Source organism: Artemia franciscana, unplaced genomic scaffold (assembly GCF_032884065.1).
Source record: "Artemia franciscana unplaced genomic scaffold, ASM3288406v1 Scaffold_253, whole genome shotgun sequence".
NCBI lineage: Eukaryota > Metazoa > Arthropoda > Branchiopoda > Anostraca > Artemiidae > Artemia > Artemia franciscana.
Window position 1 is genome coordinate 1,398,467 of NW_027063379.1, and position 20,745 is coordinate 1,419,211.

Genomic DNA, 20,745 nt, shown 5'->3' on the forward strand with positions numbered 1-20,745 from the left:
TCTTCGACATAAACGGGGTATGATCTTTTTTGGTAACTTGATTAAAAGCCGAAAGTTAGATGTTCTCGGCTGGTGATTTCTCTTGTTTTTAATTTACCATATTATTTTGCGTACCATCTGGTATCGCTTTAGTGACTCCTTATGCATAAGGGAGTGAAAATCAAACAGTTCGTGGTAACGAACTGTAGTAAGGAGCGACCCGGCTCAATAGTAACCAAAACTCTGAAGTATGGAATTTTGATACCAATAGCTACATCAAAAGAATCGCATTTTAATGCTGGTTTCAAATATATAAGTTTCATCAAGTTTAGTCTTACCCATCAAAAGTTACGAGCCTGAGAAAATTTGCGCTATTTTAGAAAATAGGGGGAAACACCCCCTAAAAGTCATAGAATCGTAACTAAAATCACACCATCAGATTCAGCGTATCAGAGAACCCTATTGTAGAAGTTTTGAGCTCCTATCTACAAAAATGTGGAATTTTGCATTTTTTGCCAGAAGGCAGATCACGGATGCGTGTTTATTTATTTTTTTTTTTCCAGGGGTGATCGTATCGACCCAGTTGTCCTAGAATGTTGCAAGAGGGCTCATTCTAACGGAAATGAAAAGTTCTAGTGCCCTTTTTAAGTGACCAAAAAAATTGGAGGGCACCTAGGCCCCCTCCCACGCTAATTATTTTCCCAAAGTCAACGGATCAAAATTCTGAGATAGCCATTTTATTCAGCGTAGTCGAAAAACCTTATAAGTATGTCTTTGGGGACGACTTACTCCCCCACAGTCCCCGTGGGAGGGGCAACAAGTTACAAACTTTGACCTGTGCTTACATATAGTATTGGTTATTGGGAAGTATACAGGCGTTTTCAGGAGGATTTTTTTGGTTGGGGGGAGGGGTTGAGAAGAGGGGGATATGCTGGGGGAAGTTTTCCATCGAGAATTTGTCATGGGAGAAGAAAACTTCCATGAAGGGAGATCAGGATTTACTAGCATTATTTAAAAAAAAAATTAAAAAATAAATGTGAAAAAGCTTTTTCAGCTGGAAGTAAGGAACAGCAATAAAACTTAAATCAAACAGAAATTATTACCCATATAAGGGGCTCACCTCCTTATGATACCTAGCTCTTTACACTAAAGTATTTTTAGTAATTTCAACTATTTATTCTACGGCTTTTGTGATTCAGGGGTCATTCTTAATGAATTGGGATAAAATTTAAGCTTTAGTGTAAAGAGCGAGGTGCTGACGATGGGGCGAATCCCCTCATATATGTAATAAAAACATGAGAATACAAAAGTTCTTTACGTAAGCTAATTTATAAGTTACGTAAATCTTTTACCAATAAAAAGATTCGTAAAAAATTAAAAGTTCTAGTTGCCTTTTTAATTAACCAAAAAATCGGAGGGCAACTAGGCTTCGCCCCCGCTCTTTTTTTCTCAAAATCATTCGATCAAAATTATGAGAAAGCCATTTAGCCCCCCCCCAAAAAAATATGCAAATTTTGTTTTGATTATTCCTCTGCGGAGAGCCAAAATCAAAACATGCATTGATTCAAAAACGTTCAGAAATTAAATAAAAAAAACGAGTTTTTTTTAACTGAAAGTAAGGAGCGACATTAAAACTTAAAACGCACAGAAATTACTTCGTATATGAAAGAGGCTGCTTCCTCATCAACGCCCCGCTCTTTACGGTAAAGTTTTTTACTGTTTTAAAAAGAAGAATTGAGAGAAAAACTTTAGCGTAAAGAGCGGGGCGTTGATGAGGAAGCAGCCTCTTTCATATACGAAGTAATTTCTGTGCGTTTTAAGTTTTAATGTCGCTCCTTACTTTCAGTTAAAAAAACTCGTTTTTTTTATTTAATTGACTGCAGAGACTAGTATCTGAACTAATGCATTCCAATTCACAGTGCAACACACTTTTGAGAGATGGAGATTTGAGGTGAATGGAAATTAAATTCAGCCAGATATAAATTTCTTTTTATTAATTTTCTAGTAGAGCTCATTAAAGTGATAAACTAGCTCATTAAAGTGGATTTGAGGTTCCCGAATCTCCTCAGGCGTGTAAGAAGAAGGATTATTTCCTTCAGCTTATCAGCAGTGAATCCTTCCCATAGTTTTTAGGAGTGAGGGAGACGGGACGAAGCTTCGCTTTTTTTCTTAGCTTCCCGATTCTTCTTCAAATCTTTAATGGAGAAATAATGGGAACGAAAACGGAAATTGTATTAGCTGGTGTTTAATTGGATAAATCTAACAAGTCGTCCAGTAGGCCTATCAACTCCCATAGACAGGTCTCAAGTCACCTTTTGCAAAGAAGTTTTCTAATTGTGTTAGTGAGATTTATAGTCCTGAAGACTGCATAATCCTTTCAGCGTCTTCGTCTAATTAATAATAATGGACGAAAAGATTTGACTCTCTTTGCCCCTGGAGTCGCTTAAGCTCCAAGTCTTTTGGTTTTCGTTGCTTGAGATTTGTATTGCTGGGGATTTGGCGTTGAATCTCAGCTTCATCTTAGTAGACTAATAAGTTTACTAAAGTAGCCATTGATGTGAATGCTCTTCGGCCCGTAGTAACTTAAAAAAAGATTTAAAAGTAATAGTGCTAAATAAATACTCATTTTAACAAAATCTAGTAGGAGTAATTGTTTACCACAACAGTCTCAAATTTTATCTTGCAGAACAAATTATTTGGGAGTTGTAGATACCCTCGTATATACTGGTTAGTGACCAGAAAATGGTCAGTAACTGAATTGGTAACCCTTGATTTTGTCCTATTTTGGTAACTTGATAGATGAACATCAAGAAAAAAAGAAAGATCAGAAGATCCACATGGAAAGCTAACTAGTCAGATTTTCTTGATATTACCCATGTGCTTCTAGAAGATGATGACACTACAGGCGCTTGTTGACATCTGTCCTCGCTTTACATTTTTGTGAAATTGGTGTGAATATCGAGTATGGCGTTGATTTTGTCATTTATATAAAAAACAATAACTGGATCATGTCTCCATTGACCTTTTCTTTGTGTCAGGAAGGTTCTGAAAGATCCTTTTTTTACACAAAAAAGTCCCTAAACTTCCTATTATTGACTCCTTTAACCTTTGGAAGCCCTGTAATATAGTTGGGGGCTTTCTACAATAGGAGCGGGGAACCTGTTATGGTTATTGACAGTAATTTCGGGTAGTTCAAGGTAGATTGAAATGAAGATGGTCCTGTTTCTTGCCTCACAAGCTCTTATCCTCAGAAAATCCATATTCTGATCTTCTATTAAAAAAACTCAGGACATTAATTTTATAATAAAATTGGTTTAAAATTTAAGAATTTTTCTTTGCATACCGTATTCCGTTAGTTTCATCAATATCTAATTCCTAAAAAAACTTGAATTTCTTCCTAGGTAGTATTTTAGCGGATTGATTGATTTCTTTATCACTAGAGGAGTTATTGATGTTTTTCTTTTCCTGGAAAATAATAATTTTTTTAATATTTAACTTTTTGTAGATAACAGTATTTTTGAATCACGATTTTGTAAATGAAATTATCGGACTTTAAACTACGTAACAAAAAGCTGAGGGGAGATAATACTTAAAAAAGTGTAAATAAACTTGAATAAGGTGTACCCCCTAGTTTTTGGTATTTGAAATATTTACAAATAAAATTCTCCAATAGAAAGAGAAATTAATTTTATATGGCAAGTGAAACAAAACTCAACAAAATTCTAAATGGCAAAGATTTCTGGAAAGGGTACCAATCCATTTAATCTATTATATATTTAATTAGTATGCATTATTATGTGTTTATCATTCATTTTGTCCAAAAACTAGAGTAAAAGAAAATCAAACCTAAACCGAATATACGGAAAGATTTATGCAATATCTTAAGCCTGTGATCAAGCTACAGAAGAAGTGGAGATAGGAACATAGATATGCTTCAAAATGGATAGTTTAGTCTCTGATCTTTTTCCAGTAGGCTTCATTTAAGAGCCTAAGATTAACAGTCCTGAACCAGACTTTACAACCGGGGTGGTTTTGTAAATATCATATGTTTTGACATAATGACTGAGTGGAAAAAAATTATCCAGAGCATTTGAACTTGGTCAGTGACTGACTGAAGACTGAAAAAGGACGAACTATTTTCCCTAACCTGGTCTCTTATTCATTCTAAAAATAACCTAGATAATTTCTTAAATTTCACAAAAAAAAGATATTTCAGCCACACATGCAGTAAACGTCATCAGTAGTATTATTACTGCTATTACTTACTACTTCAATCAGTATTACTATTAACGGCGGTCACTCCGTATGTTCCCGGAATATTTTTTGAATAATTACTTATTTTTTACTCGTTTTAAAATCTATTTATTCTTTTATATTCAATTTTTATCAATTTACTAATACTAACAAAAAACTATTTCAAACGTCAAGTGGTTACTAAGTCTAAGAAGCTTTGCTTGTAGATTAGTACCTATATCTCTCTGTTTGCTGTTATTGTTTACTTAATTTTGGTTCGTTTTGGTTTTAATTTGTTCTTTAATAATAGTTTCCGGTTGTTCTGAGTTTGAATTGTCATAAAAAGTTTTCTCTAATGGGTTTCTCTAATGGTAAGTTTTAGTTTAATAGGGCTTTTTTCTTTTCTTTGAAAAAATAATTTTCGGAAAGTGGTTTTCTCAATTAATAGGAAAAATAATAGGTGATTATAGAGGCATTAATAGTTGATTATTGAGGCATTAACTTAGTTATTCTAGGAAATAACCTGCTTAGTATGATGATACTTTTTTTTTAATTTGAGATGCTGGAGATCATGTTTTAAGAGAAGAACAGTTTGGTTTTAGGTTTGGGAAACCTACTCGGCTGTTAATTTTGTCTTTTTTTTCATTTTACCATATCATTATGAGCTGCAGCTTGTGGCTCCTTAGGAATTTGAGTGTCAATATTGAATTCAGCGTCAAGTTTCTGAACAATGGCCTTGGAATTCACAGGGTAAAATACCTTTGGGAGATCCTAAATGGAAATTAAATTGAGCCAGGTATCAGTTTTTCCAAGACATTTTCTAGTGGCTTTGATTAATAAGGCAATAGGAGTTAGAAGTGGATTTGTGGCTCCAAAATCGCCTCATGCTTATTTGAAGAAGGATTATTTCCTTCAGCATATCGGCAGTGATTCCTTTATTTTGTTTTAGGAATAGATTTTAGGAGTCAGGAAAACGGGACGAAGGTTCCCATTTTTCTTAGCTTCCTGATTTTTCTTTCAAACTCTAATGGGTAAATATTGGGAACAAAATACAAATTGCATTAGATGGTATTTGATTAGATATCTGAAGTCCCCTTTTGCAAGATTAAGCCTTGTCATCACTTCAACAAAAAAATATGCTTAGTTTGTCAGTGAAATATACAGTCCTGAAGACTGCATAATACTTTTAGTGTCTTAGTCTAATTAATATTAATGGACGAAAAGGTTTGATGCTCTTTGCCTTTGTAGCAATTTAAACTGTCTGACATTTTTATTTTCGTTGGTTTAGATATGCATTGCTTGGGTTGGCATTAAATCTTAGCTTGATCTTAGTAGACTAATAAATTCGCCCAAGTAGCTATTGACATCGAATCCTTACGTACCTAGACCTTCTATCATTGTTGCAGTGGTATTTGTAATTCAGGTTGTTTTGTACTAGACGATCTTCAGTCCATAGCGCATTGAGAAAGATTTGAAAAAATAATGCTAAAAAAGCTCAGTTTAAAAAAATATGTCCAGGAGTAGTAACTGTTCTTCAGAGCAGTAACTTTGGGTGGTTCCGGAAGATTGAAATTAAGCTGGTCTGGTTTCCTACCAAACAACTTCTTATTCTCAGAATATAATTTCTTTGGTGCGCTATTGGCTAATTTATGATATTTTCATAATAAAATCGGCTTGTTGTACGAATTTCTTTCTTAATTTTCATATTCTGTTAGCTTCAGCAATTTATATTTCCTAAAAACTTGAATTTTTATCTAAGCAGTGCTTAGGTGGATGGATTCATGTTATATGATGTAAAAAGGTTATATGAATAACAGAATTTAATAAACTGTGAATAACTTTTCAAAGGTAGGGATCCCTGGTCTGGGGACTGTTCTTCTGTAACAGCTATAACTTCTATTTGGTTTAATTCTGATAATGCCTCAAGTTCCTGTTGGCTATGAAAATACAGACTTCAGCTTTGGTATTGAGGATTTTAGGGAATTTGAAACGAATTGAGAAACTTGACCCTAAATGGGTCTGGGGCACTGAGAAAAAAAGGGCCACAGAGGAATCAACCCTAGTTAAAGCATACTTATTACCACGATAACTAGCACAAGGGAAGTTTGGAGAAACTGATATAGGAGTAACACAATAAGGTATGACCAAGTTGAAAGAAACGAAACAAAATACGGACCAGCGCCATCTGTTTAGTATATGAATTAAGAGGGGAGGGAGAGTTGATATATGTTAAATTTTGATTATCCAATTTGTCTTTCAGATGCTTTCTTTATTTTTTTTTATTGAATTTATGAATCAAAGGTATGTGTCAACCTTAAATAAATGTTGATGGCTGATTTGAAAACCTTTGAGTAAATTTTGATCACGTTAGAGCGAATTTAAGAGTGTCGTGGCCTTGATCGTTAAAAGTCAAATTCCCATAAATTATTTAGTATTTTATAATTTCAAGGTAAACTGGGCTCCTCATTCTTGCACTCCTTTTCATGGTCAGCCCTAATGCAGTGAGTCTTAGTACACTCATTTTGACCAATGTGATGCTAGAACTTCCAATCTTTTTCAATTTTCAATGTAAAAAAGTTTCTAATAGAAGATTACAAGGCTGACAAAAGTCTTGTACGGTTTCCAAAACAATTCGAGTAGATTTTCTGAAATCTTGTAATATGGCTGAAAATTAACTCGGGACAGCGTCTGCATCCTGGCTCGGTTCCAAGAACAGACTCACTTTAAAATAAAGCAAAGCTCAAGCTGCCGCTAATCCCTATCCAGTTTAAAATTCATAGGAGATTGAAGATGCTGGATAAATTTCCAAGACGTCTGCTAACATTAATTAAAACATGCAGAATAATTTTAATTGAAACTGACATCGCAATGGGAAGTGGGCCGATTGAAACTCGAATTCTCGAAAGTTTCATCGTTTCTGGCAGAAGCTTTCCTTCTGTTCAAAATGGATTTAGTAAAGAACAAATCTGGCCCATAATGGCCCGGATTCTGAAAATTAGTATTTTTTGAAAAAAATTACAAATTTTGCTGATTTAGAAATGGTAACTGTGTTTTGGCTAGTTGTAGTAGTAAAATATTATTTTGAGGAGTAAATTAATATAAAGTTCATAAAAAGTTAGCTGTCGTCCGAATTAAATCTAAAAATAAACTTATGTGTTATGTTATAATAATGAAAATTTTGTATTTAGTAGGTAAAAGAAAGACAATGGAGAAAATTTTAAAGACAGTCAAATTTCGAGTCGCCTTTGCAATTTCATCTTTAGAAATGTTGATGCCAATTTTAGAAATTTCATAGAGAAGGTTCAGGTAATAAGTGTAGAGTATCTTCACTTTGGTGTCGATAACATCGCATTACAGAACTGACTCAAACGGTTTTGAGTGTTAAGCCCTTGCACGCAGGTTATTATAATGTCAGAATTACAGTAGGTTTCTATTTTTATAGTTTATTTATTGTGATGATTGCAAAACTGGACTGTATCAAAGGTGATCACTCAAAAATATTTAAGATTAACCAAAGCTTATCTATTGTGCTGGAAGTGGACTGGAGGAGGGAAGGGGGGTTGAAATAATTTCAAATACGTTTGTCTCTGTTATAAGGGTGTGCTTAACAGGGGCTTATTCGATTTAAAGTAGAAAGTTATAATGTCTTTTTAAAAACTGAATGGGATTGGAGGTTAACCAGCCAACTCTGATATATATACACTTTTTTTTTGCAATTGTGCGTGGAAACTAAACTTATATAAGTTCTGTTATGTATGAATTTCTTCAGTAGAAAACTTCTTTCCTTACAAAGTTTAAGCGGTTGGTAGCCCAACCCTTGTTTATGATAATATCTTCTCATATAAAGATATAATTGACTGTTTTCTTCATTTCTGTTCGTTACAAATTTCATTGTTTCTCTCATAGTAACCTTTGCTATTCTTAATTTGACTTATTTTTAATTTTTTTTTATATATTTAACCATAATGGGCTAGTTAATCTACGTCTGAAGGTTGATTCGCTATACGTCTAAATTTCTGTATGTTTTAAGTTTTGTATTACTCCTTACCTTTTTTTGAACTCTATTTTATTAATTATATAATAAATATATAATAGAACTCTTTATTAATACTCTCGAAGAAAGTTGATAGTTTCATAAGCTTAAATTCTTTTTTCAATCGTCTTTACTCGCCTTAAAAATCAAGACAAATGAGACAAATCAGAATATACAAAATGTATGGTAATCAAAATAGTTATATGCGTTATTTGGGCTGCCTCTATCAACATTAGGGTAATATTTGTAGGCATGAGTATATAATCAATCAGAGGTAATATACTCCGAGTTTGCTTGTGGACGATTTTGTTTTTAATTCTGCGGAAGGCGCAGAAAGCCTTCATTCAACTGGAGGTCCCAGGGACTTCTTTATTTCGGGTACCAAGCCGGCTTAATTGATTTGTGTCTACTTGAGAAGAAGGCTTAATCACTGATTTCTATTGGTTAGTCCCAATTACTTTTCCTGATGCCATTAAAATTCTACTGATTTAAATTATACGAAACTTGCAGCTTGGAATTTTACAATGCTAATAAACTTCTATAATTTCAAGTTTTTGGTTAACAAATTCACACGTTTTCAGCCTGACTTTATAAACGTCTTAGAAACTCATATTCCTGGGGTAGACGGATGAAATTAAGGTTTTTATTTTTATTTTGGCTTTGATGATAAATGCATAGGCAGGGAATAGGACTCGATGACGAAAATCAAACTGCCAAGTCTTGCTCAAGTCGGAAAGGGGTTAATAAAAGAATTCTAGTATTATATGTTTCTGTAGAAATGACTTATGGAGATAGTAGTGACTCAAATGAAGTTTACTTACTGCTGCTTGGATAAATAAACAGAATTCAGGGTAGAAATATTCTGTTTTTATTAGGAGATTTTCGAAATGGGAATATATTATAGCTTTGGTAAATTTGGCTTCGGAAAGGTAATTAGAAACGATATAAGACCGCTGGAGTTTTGCGGTTATAACGGTCTTCTCAAAAGTAGTACAGTGTTTGTTCGTAAAATGACACTAAAAGTAACATGGTAATCCCATTATAGTAAGGCAGCCGACCTTTTTAATTTTCTTTCTGTCATCTATAGATTGGGAGAATCAGTACAAGAAAGAATGTATAGGGGTGCTGTTTTTATATGAAAAGTAAAAATCATCTTGCAATAGTGTCTGGGGTTAAACTAAAGCTAAAATATGGAAAGGGTGATCACCTTCGAGGAAGTTATGACATTGATAAACTCCAGAATTAGAATTTAAGAGAAACACTTTAGGGAGAGTCAAATATCAAACTGGAGGGTTTGAAATTCTAGAGTGTACAAGATAAGTGGAATAATTCGGGGAAAAATGTTGGCGAAGCTGCTGATTGTTTCTTAGCAAGGATGGTTGGAAATGCAGCTAGGATTAATAGTGTAGTCGCCTGTGTTTAGTAGGAAAGAAGAAGGTTTTACAAAAATTATTTGAGTGATAGATTATATGAAAATAAAAGAGAATGTAAGGAAAGTGAAGAGAGCTTGAAAATATAAACTAAGGAGGAATGGAGGCCTTTGATAAAATTACGGAAGTTGGGAAGATTCAGCCTGAATTGATAACACTGCACATTATTATACTGACCCATAAATATGTAATTAGCCGCAATAAGTATAATTTTACAGTATGTAATAAAATTGACAGGGAACCGTCCGTCTGGACATGTCCCAATTAGAGATTGAAACGGGGATTCATTTAGTGACAAAGAAAGAGTTAAAGAAAAATATTCAGTACAGTATCAGAATGCTAAACCTGATAAATTACTGTACATTAAAGTGATTAGTGCTATGTACGAGAATAACATTTCTGCGGTTCAGGCAGTAAATGAGGTCAACACCTGCTTTCGTACTTCGTATTTCGTATATAACTTGACCCTAAATGGGTCTGGGGCACTGAAAAAAAAGGCCACAGAGGAATCAACCCTAGTTAAAGCATACTTATTACCACGATAACTAGCACAAGGGAAGTTTGGAGAAACTGATATAGGAGTAACACAATAAGGCATGACCAAGTTGAAATGAACGAAACTAAATACGGACCAGCGCCATCTGTTTATATATGAATTAAGAGGGGAGGGAGAGTTGATATATGTTGAATTTTGATTATCCAATTTGTCTTTCAGATGCATCCTTTATTTTTTTTTTGAATTTATGAATCAAAGGTATGAGTCAACCTTAAATAAATGTTGATGGCTGATTTGAAAACCTTTGAGTAAATCTTGATCACGTTTTAGCGGATCGTTAAAAGTCAAAATCCCATAAATAATTTGGTATTTTATAATTTCAAGGTAAACTGGGCCCCTCATTCTTGCACTTCTCTTCATGGTCAGCCCTAATGCATTGAGTCTTAGTACACTCATTTTGACCAATGTGATGCTAGAATTTCCAGTCTTTTTCAATTTTCAATGTAAAAACAAGTTTCTAATAGAAGTTTACAAGGCAGACAAAATACTTGTACGGTTTCCAATACAATTCGAGTCGATTTTCTGAAATTTTGTAATATGGCTGAGAATTTAACTCGGGACATCGCCTACATCCTGGCTCGGTTCCAGGAACAGACTCACTTTAAAATAAAGCAAAGCTCAAGCTGCCGCTAATCCCTTTCCACTTTAAAATTCATAGGAGATTGAAGATGCTGGATAAATTTTCAAGACGTCTGCTAACATTAATTAAAACATGCAGAGTAATTTTAATTGAAACTGACATTGCAATGGGAAATGGGTCAATTTAAACTCGAATTCTGGAAAGTTTCATCGTTTCTGGCTGAAACTTTCCTTCTGTTCAAAATGGATTTTATGGTAGAAACAACAGGTGTTAGTTAATAAAGAACAAATCTGGCCCATAATGGCCCGGATTCTGAAAATTAGTATTTTTTGAAAAAAATTATAATTTTTGCTGATTTAGAAATGGTAACTGTGTTTTGGCTAGTTGTAGTAGAAAAATATTATTTTGAGGAGTAAATTAATATAAAGTTTATAAAATAGTTAGCTGTCATCTGAATCAAATCTAAAAATAAGCTTATGTGTTATATTATAGTAATAAAAATTTAGTATTTTGTAGGCATGAGAAAGACAATGGAGAAAAGTTTAAAGACAGTCAAATTTCGAGTCGCCTTTGGAATTTCATCTCGAGAAATGATGCCAATTTTGAAAATTTCATAGAGAAGATTCAGGTAATAAGTTTAGAGAATCTTCACTTTGGTTTCGATAACATCGCATTACAGAACTGACTTAAACGGTTTTGAGTGTTAAGCCCTTGCACGCAGGTTATTATGATGTCAGAATGACAGTTTGTTTTTATTTTTATAGTTTATTTATTGTGATGATTGCAAAACTGGACTATATAAAAGGTGATGAGTCAAAATTATTTAAGACTAACAGAAGCTTATCTATTGCGCTGGAAGTGGCCTGGAGGAGGGAAGGGGGGGGGGGTCAAAATAATTTAGATTTGTTTGTTTTTGTTATAAGGGTGTGCTTAACAGGGGCTTATTCGATTTAAAGTAGAAAGTTATAATGTCTTTTTAAAAACTGAATGGGATTGGAGGTTAACGAGCCAACTCTGATATATGTATATATATATATATACTTTTTTTTTTTGCAATTGTGCGTGGAAACTAAACTTTATAAGTTCTGTTATGTATGAATTTCTTCAGTAGAAAACTCCGTTCCTTACGAAGTTTAAGCGGTTGGTAGCCCAACCCTTGCTTATGATAATTTCTTCTCATATAAAGATATAATTGACTGTTTTCTTCATTTCTGTTCGTTACAAATTTCATTGTTTCTCTCATAGTAACCTTTGCTATTCTTAATTTGACTTACTTTTAATTTTTTTTATTTATTTAACCATAATGGGCTAGTTAATCTACGTCTGAAGGTTGATTCGCTACACGTCTAAATTTCTGTATGTTTTAAGTTTTGTATTACTCCTTACCTTTTTTTGAACTCTATTTTATTAATTATATAATAAATATATAATAGAACTCTTAATTAATACTCTCGAAGAAAGTTGATAGTTTCATAAGCTTAAATTCTTTATTCGATCGTCTTTACTCGCCTTAAAAAACAAGACAAATGAGACAAATCAGAATATACAAAATGTATGGTAATCAAAATAGTTATATATGTTATTTGGGCTGCCTCTATCAACATTAGGGTAATATTTGTAGGCATGAGTATATAATCAATCAGAGGTAATATAAGGTGCAGAAAGCCTTCATTCAACTGGAGGTCCCAGGGACTTCTTTATTTCCGGTACCAAGCCGGCTTAAGTGATTTGTGTCTACTTGAGAAGAAGGCTTAGTCACTGATTTCTATTGGTTAGTCCCAATTACTTTTCCTGATGCCATTAAAATGCTACTGATTTAAATTATATGAAACTTGCAGTCTTAGAAACTCATATTTCTGGGGTAGACGGATGAAATTAAGTTTTTTTTTTTTATTTTGGAATGGATGATAAATGCATAGGCAGGGAGTAGGACTCGATGATGAAAGTCAAGCTGCCAAGTGTTGCTCAAGTCGGAAAGGGGTTAATAAAAAAAATTCTAGTACTATATGTTCCTTTAGAAATGACTTATGGAGATAGTAGTGATTCAAATGAAGTTTACTTACAGTTGCTTGGATAAATAAACAGAATCCAGGGTAGAAATATTCTGTTTTTATTAGGAGATTTTCGAAATGGGAATATATTATAGCTTTGGTAAATTTGGCGTCGGAAAGGAAATCAGAAACGATATAAGACCGCTGCAGTTTTGCGGTTATAACGGTCTTCTTAAAAGTAGTACAGTGTTCGTTCGTAAAATGACACTAAAAGTATCATGATAATCCCAATATAGTAAGGCAGCCAACCTTTTTAATTTTCTTACTGTTATCTGTAGATTGGGAGAATCAGTACAAGAAAGAATGTATAGGGGTGCTGTTTTTATATGAAAAGTAAAAATCATCTTGGAATAATGTCTGGGGTAAATCTAAAGCTGAAATATGGAAAGGGTGATCACCTTCGAGGAAGTTATGACATTGATAGACTCCAGGATGAGAATTTAAGAGAAACTCTTTAGGGAAAATCAAATATCAAACTGGAGGGTTTGAAATTCTAGAGTGTACAAGATAAGTTGAATAATTTGAGAAAAAATATTGGTGAAGCTGCTGATTGTTTCTTAACAAGGATGGTTTGAAATACAGCTAGGATTAATGGTATAGTCGCCTGTGTTTAGTAGGAAAGTAGGAAAATTAGTATCAAAGAGGCCTTTGATAAAATTATTGAAGTTGTGGAAGATTCAGCCTGAATTGATAACTGCATATTATTATACTGAGCCATACATATGCAATTAGCCGCAATAGGTATAATTTTACAGTATGTAATAAAACTGACCAGGAACCGTCAGTCTGGACATGTCCCATTTAAATATTGAATCGGGTCTTCATTTAGTGACAAAGAAAGAGTTAAAGAGAAATATTCAGTACAGTATCAGAATGCTAAACCTGATAAATTACTGTACATTAAAGTGATTAGTGCTATATACGAGAATAACATTTCTGCTATATGCGAGAATAATATATATATATATATATATATATATATATATATATATATATATATATATATATATATATATATATATATATATATATATATATATATATATATATAAATGTTTCTTTGTTAGCCAATCATTAAAGAGCATCGCGACAGTCGACCTCTAGTGGACAAACTGGTGGAAGCTGGCAATGCTTGTGATGACATGGTCCGGGCTGAAAGAAGTGATGCCCTTCGCCGTCGGTCAAATGTCACTCCGCTTAAGAGATCGACCTGAAATGGAAACTGTAAGTAAATTGATTGCTTACTAATTATTAGGTATTCATGCGTCAAATTTTAAAATGTCTTAAGGTTGTATCTGACAATTTTAACTAATAAAGTAAAAGTCAAAAACTGGTTTTTCAAAAACTGGGCTAATTCTAACGAAAATTAAAAGTTCTAGTGACCTTTTTAGGTGACCCGTAAAATTAGAGGGTAACCAGGACCCCTCCCACGCCAATTGTTTTCCCAAAGTCAGCAGATCAAAATTTTGAGATTGTTATTTTGTTGAAAACTGAAAACTGAATGAAAAGTTGAAAACTGAATAAATACGTATTTTAGGACGACTTAATCCCCCTCAGTCTCCGGGGGAAGAGCTGCAAGTTTGAACTTTGCCCATTGTTTGCACATAGTTTTGCTTATAGACGAAGTATACTGACTTTTTCAGGGGTTATTTTTTCTGGTTGTGGGGGGGGGGGGGGTGGAGGTAACATAAGAAGATCTTTCCATTGATGAAATTTTCATTGGAGAAGAAAATTTTCATGAAGTGGGGGGGGGGGGGCGCTTGATTTTCCAGCATTATTTAAAAATCAATGAGAAATTAAATAAAAAAAGCTTTTTCAACTGAAAGTAAGGATTACATTAAAACTAGGCCCCCTCCTAAGCTCATTTTTTTCCCAAAGTCACAGAATAAAATTTTATAACAGCCGTTTTGTTCAGCATAGTCGAAAAATCTAGTAAATATGTATTAACCGTAAATATCTATATGTAAATACGTATTAACCCCCACAATTCCTGGCGGAAGGGCTGTAAAAAAACTTTGTCCATTGGTTACGTATAGTATTGGTTATTTTGAAGTATACTAAAGTTTTCAGGGGGATAAACAACAAAGAGAGATTAAATTCAAAAAAAAAAAAACCTCAAATGAGACTGCGGCCAGTAGAGAGAAAAGAGATGAACGACTAAAATAACGCGGATATTTCGGTTGTATCTAAACTAGGCGTCCTCAGCACAAGATAAAAAGAATTAAAACTGAACAAAAACAAATAAAACCACCACCAATAATAAAAAATTCAATTGTCGCTACAATAGACCTCATCAGACATCATAGTCGATGGCTTGGACCATTTTGTTTTGACAGCCGAATTCAGAGTCAACCTGATATCTCAATGTATCATTTCTATAGACAACATTTCAGAATCCTGTTGAAAAGATTGATTACAATGATGAAAGATAATCTCAGAGCTCACCTTATCAACTTTCAGTCATATTGCTGCTTACTTCGGCTTTCTTAAAAAAAGGGTTTTGGTTGCAGATATCTAATTAGCAACAATATTGTTTCCAAAACCAAGGATGAACTTCGGACTGCACTGCTCTTAAGTAGAGTTTGAAGTTCTGTTCCAATATTGCCACAGCACAATTTGCTTCCGAGACTTTGTAGGTGAAGGAAATCACCAGTAAATGTCAACTTAAGCAATCCAATCGTTTTTACAAATTGGCCGTGACAACACATGTTCTAGCTGCTACTGCCAAAAGAACATGTAGCAAGCTAAGGTTTGTTAATAATTTGCTAAGAACTGTCTTGGTTCATTCTTGACTAGGTTCATTCGAGTTTTTGGCGAATGAGAAAGACACCACCGATGCCTCTGACTTGCCTCTGACTCTGATTGACTGAAAAAACATGATTGTTCAGCACTACTCCACTTTGAACAAGAGGCGAATACAATTTTTGCTGTTTTTTATTACACATTTACGCATGAGGTATTCCGGTTTAGTTTCTGTTTTGTCTCCATAGATAAGTATAAATGATAAAGGATTAATGTATAATAAATTTTCATGAGTCGTATAATATGATGTTAGAGTCTTTTAAATGAGGGGATCTCATACCCCGGACCCTGGATGCTTCGAGTCACCCTTGCGTGCAGGAATGCTCTTAGGTCCAAAGCATATTGCATTTTATATTATCTTGCCTATAGAAAAAGGGCATAAAAGTTTGAGAAACTTATCAGACTAGAATTTTGCACTAGTGCTGAAAATAAATCACTGAAGTCATCTTGCGTTAGGTGTTTTTATCTTCTAATAAACTGCTGCAAAATACCATATTAGACACTTAACAGTGTTGGGAAGCATAAAAAAAGTAGTACTAGGTCATCAGTAGGCATAGCAGCTCAAAGTTAACCCACCTAAGTTATTCAGATAGCCCTTGCTTTGACATCCTTTTTATAGTTTACATATTCTTTACTGTTTTAAGTCATTAAAAAAAAAAAAAAATAGTAATAATTGCCCTGTTTTGGGATAGAACAAATTTCGTTCTTCATACCCAGTAGGCAGGCCCTACTCCAAAATAAAGTTGACCACCAACAGCACTTGAAACCAAGAGGTGCCTGGTTGACAGACTTAGGGTTGCCAACTGGAAACTTTTTAAGTTAAAACGAGACATTTCCTCGTGCCCAGACACAATGGAATTACCTGTTGCAAGGTAAATGAAAACTAGATAAATAGAGCAAAAACTTATCTTTAAGTAAGGGCTGGCTCAGTATTACACAGTTCTTACAATATATTTTAAGCAGATCCAGTTAATCCTTAAAATATGGCTAGAGAAAAATTGGTTCACAGAAACTTATAGAAGAAGTTTAGGGGTGACAGCTACGTCTAAAAAATTTGCCCATTAGCCAGTTTTTGACAACTTGATTCTACCAAATTAGTGAAAATAGATAATCAACGATTGTTTTTTTAGTGCTCCCTGAAAGACCATATTTTTTTTTTCTTAACCAAAAACATGACTAAAGCAAAATATATCTAGAAATTCTGGTTACGTTTTAGCTATATTTCTGTTCAATGGAATTAAACGAATCTCAATGAAAAAGGCAAAATTTCGTCCTTTAAACAAGACAATTCATGCTAATGAAGTTTAAGTAAGTAAGGAGTGATGTGGCTCAATAGTAACCGAGCCTCTAAGAAACAGAGGCTTGATAACAATAGATACATCAGTGCTAGGCTCCCAAATGAGTGCTAGGCTCCTAAATGATCCCCATAATATTCCGATGAGGCTAGTTAGTGATGCCAGTGATAGTGATACTGAGACATTGGTACCATCGACCAGCACTCCTCAGGCAGTATCGACAGCTAAAAGACCTGCTAGTGCTATTGTCAGCCCAAATGACCTGTATCGACAAGGTTTTCGTAATGTAGCACCCAAAGGAAGCCATTCGCCAAGAAAGAAGTTTAATGAAAGACATCTTGGTGGTTTTTCACGTGATTTTTATGACAATAAACACCGAAGTGTGTTAGCGGACATAAATAACCGCAGTCGTGAGTATTATCATGTTGCCTTTTCCCCGACTAGGAGTAGTAACGAGCAATCTCAACCAAAGGCTAGTGATGTTAACGTGCTAACAGAAGGCGTAGAAACATAGGATATAGAGGGCCATATACTGAGTCTAGTGTCATGGAACATACAAGGATTACGTGATAAGTTGACTTATTTATATGACGATTTATTTTCGTTTGATGTTATTTCGCGTATTGAAACATGGGACGGTTGTTCTCCTATATCACCTCTCCCCGGTTATTTCGTTGAACACACCGTGCGTAATGTAGCAAGAAATAATAGACATTATGGTGGCATTTTGGTTTTGGTTAAAGCATCTGCTATTGAAGGTTACGAGAGAATTAGTAGTAGACCTGAAAACTTGCTTTGGCTGTATATTTATTTGAAATGTGGGAAGCAACTAATTTTGGGTGTAGTGTATATACCTCCACTGAATAGTTCGTATAATCGAGAAAATACTTGGGAAATTTTAGGAGAAGAATTTTCGTTAATACAAGAAAGTTATAGAGATCTGGAGTATGTGTTAATGGGGGATTTCAATGCTTATACCGGCCTGGAGGCTGAGATCCCAGATGTGTTGATCCCAGATTTAGGTGATTTTGTCCCAATTTGTTGTAGAATACCACGAAGCAACAAGGATGAAAAAAGAAAAATAAATGTATGGGGAAGAAAGCTCCTGGCGTTTTGTGGGGAAAATGGTCTGATGATTGTGAATGGTAGGTTTGGGAATGATAAGGGTAGGGGCGAGTTCACTTGCCTTTCGGGCCCAACTCCAAGTATTGTAGATTATGTGCTAATTAATACGCAATTTGTACCTGAATCAATAAATATGGGAGTATTAGATTTAGTTGGATCTGATCATAGAGCTATTATGCTTGAGGTGAAGATTGGGCAGTTTTTGGACCACGGTTCACGAGTAAGAAATTTCAACAATGCGGATTATAGAAAAATAGGTATAGAAAAACAAATTAGAAATGATTTAACAGATAAAGATATTGAGGCATTTAAAAGGGAGCTCTTGGAGTCGCATGTAAAAAATAAGTTGAAAGCGTTAGAAGACAATGAAAAAGATGCACATAGTGTAATTATGCTGTTAAATGAAATAATGGGCAGTTGTGCAGAATAATGTGGCCTGACTAAAAAATAAAAAAGAATGAGGGATATTTTGATTTGGATTGCAAGTTAATGGAAGAAGAAGTAAAATATTTATTAAATCGTTTGAATGAATTTGATAGCGCGGAAGATCAAAGTCTGAGATTGGCTAAATATAAAGATTAAAGAAGAGAATATAAAAGTTTAATAAAAAGAAAAAAAGACTACGAGAATAAGAAGAAACTGGACATTGCTAATGATTTTAGAAATAAAGATTTTAAAAAGTTTGGGGGCTATATAAAGAATGATAGTGGAAAGGGAAATGTTAATACCCAGGTTGTTCCGGAAGCTAATTATGGCCTGATTACCTAAATAATTTGGAAGGTGATTGTGTAGATCTTCAGGAGGTATCGCATACCCCAGAGATGGTTATTTATCCTACGATAGAACATGATTTCGATTTAGTGGGTGATGTGAATGGCCAAGAGATTAAGTCGATATTTAAGAATTTAAAAGGTGGTACTGCTACGGGTGTTGATGGTATACCAATATTGTTATTTAAGAATTTTCTTTGTATTTTGATGCCGATAATTGTTCTTCTTTGTAATAAGGTGTTACCGTCAGGGCAATGACCAAGTGCTTGGAAGACATCATTGTTTATACCACTTTTTAAGAGAGGAAACCCAAAGGCTCACGAAAATTATCGTTTAATAGCGCTTGCCCCTTTTTTAAGCAAGGTTTTGGAGAAAATATTAGATACCAGGCTTTCCAATTAGTTAAATGAAAATAATTTAATACATGAGGAACAAGGAGGTTTCAGGACAGGGTATGGGACAACAGATAGTGTGTTTATTTTAGAGGCATTAATAGATAAATATGGAAAGGGTAAAACTTTTCTTTATGTGGAATTTCTGGATCTCCATAAGGCTTTTGATAGTGTCGACACAGAGTTATTGAATGATGCCATGCTAAATATTAGCCTTTCCCATTCATTTGTTAGATTGATAGTGAGCATTTATACTTGTGTGAGGGGAATCATACAAGTTGGGAATAGGTTTTCGAAGCTTGTTGATATTAAGCGGGGAGTAAAACAGGGCAGCACCCTTTCACCTAAGTTGTTTAATATTTTTATTAATGATGTTGTTAACTTTCTAGAGAATAGATAGGCTCTAAAAGTTAGCCTAGGGACTCAAAACTATCTCTCTTATTATTTGCAGATGATATTGATTTGGTGGCTAATAAACCGCAAGATCTACAAAGAACACAATGAAAAGAAACGAAGTGTAAAACATAAGAGAAAAGATCCACCTTTAAACAATAGAAAACATGCAAAGTAAATTCGTAAATAATGGAAAATGGCAGAAAAAGAAACAAGTGAGTTGTATTTGTATTAAACACATTGCCATTAAAATACCTAACGACATTTTAAGTGCTGGGAACAGACGAGAAACGCGACCAAAACTTAAAGTACCTTTAAAATCCCCAAAGAAGCTTTAAATTGTTCGTGGTAACGCACCGTAAGTAAGGAGTGGTACCGCTCAATAGAAACTAAAATTGAAAAAAAAAAACTTTTGGTTTGACTTATAAATACTTATTCGAAAGAAATAAGATTCATTTAGCTTAGTGTCACCATAAAAGGTTAAGCCCCTCGAAAAATTTGCCTGATTTTGAAAAGTGGCGGGAGGAACACCCACTAAGAGTTAAAGAATGCTAGTGAAAATCACACCATCAGATTCAGAGTATCAGAAAACAGTACTTCAACAGTCCTTTGAAGGTCCTATCTTTAAAAATGTGGAATTTTATATTTTTTGCCGGAGGAAAAACCATAAAAGCGTGTTAGTTTGATTTTGTTTGTTTTTGTTTTTCTAAGGGGTATTTGTATCAAACCAATGTTCCTAGAACATCGACAGAGGGCTCATTTTAACAGAAATTAGAAATTCTAGGGCCATTTTTAAGTAACTTGAAAGATTAGAGGGCAACTAGCCCCCTTCCCGTGCTCATTTTCCCTCAAAATCACCCGATCGATATTTTGAGACAGTCTGAGTTCGACGAAGTTGAAAAAAAAAATATGCCCTAAGCCATAACATGACCCACCCGGCCCCAGGGGATTGGTTTTTAAGCAATAAACTGACCCTATTGCTTAGGTATAGGTTTTGATATAGGAAAGTCTACTAGCATTTTTCCGGGGGTAGGGGGGGGGGGTTAACTTAGGGTGGGTTTTCATGGGTATAATTTTTGTGTGTAGGGAAATTTATGGGGTAAAAT

At 34.2% G+C, this 20,745-nt stretch overlaps 1 long non-coding RNA gene across 4 annotated transcripts in view; it reads left to right on the forward strand.

Annotated features, from left to right (window-relative positions):
* LOC136042950 (uncharacterized) overlaps positions 1-20,745 on the forward strand; it is an 86,004-nt gene that overhangs the window by 40,592 nt on the left and 24,667 nt on the right. For 3 of the 4 annotated variants that reach the window (XR_010621506.1, XR_010621508.1, XR_010621509.1), the window contains 2 exons: positions 11,328-11,439; positions 13,930-14,086. This is a non-coding gene — a long non-coding RNA (uncharacterized LOC136042950). Of the gene's footprint in view, positions 1-11,327; positions 11,440-13,929; positions 14,087-19,697; positions 19,855-20,745 lie in introns of all 4 variants that reach the window. The other variant, XR_010621507.1, reaches the window with a different exon arrangement.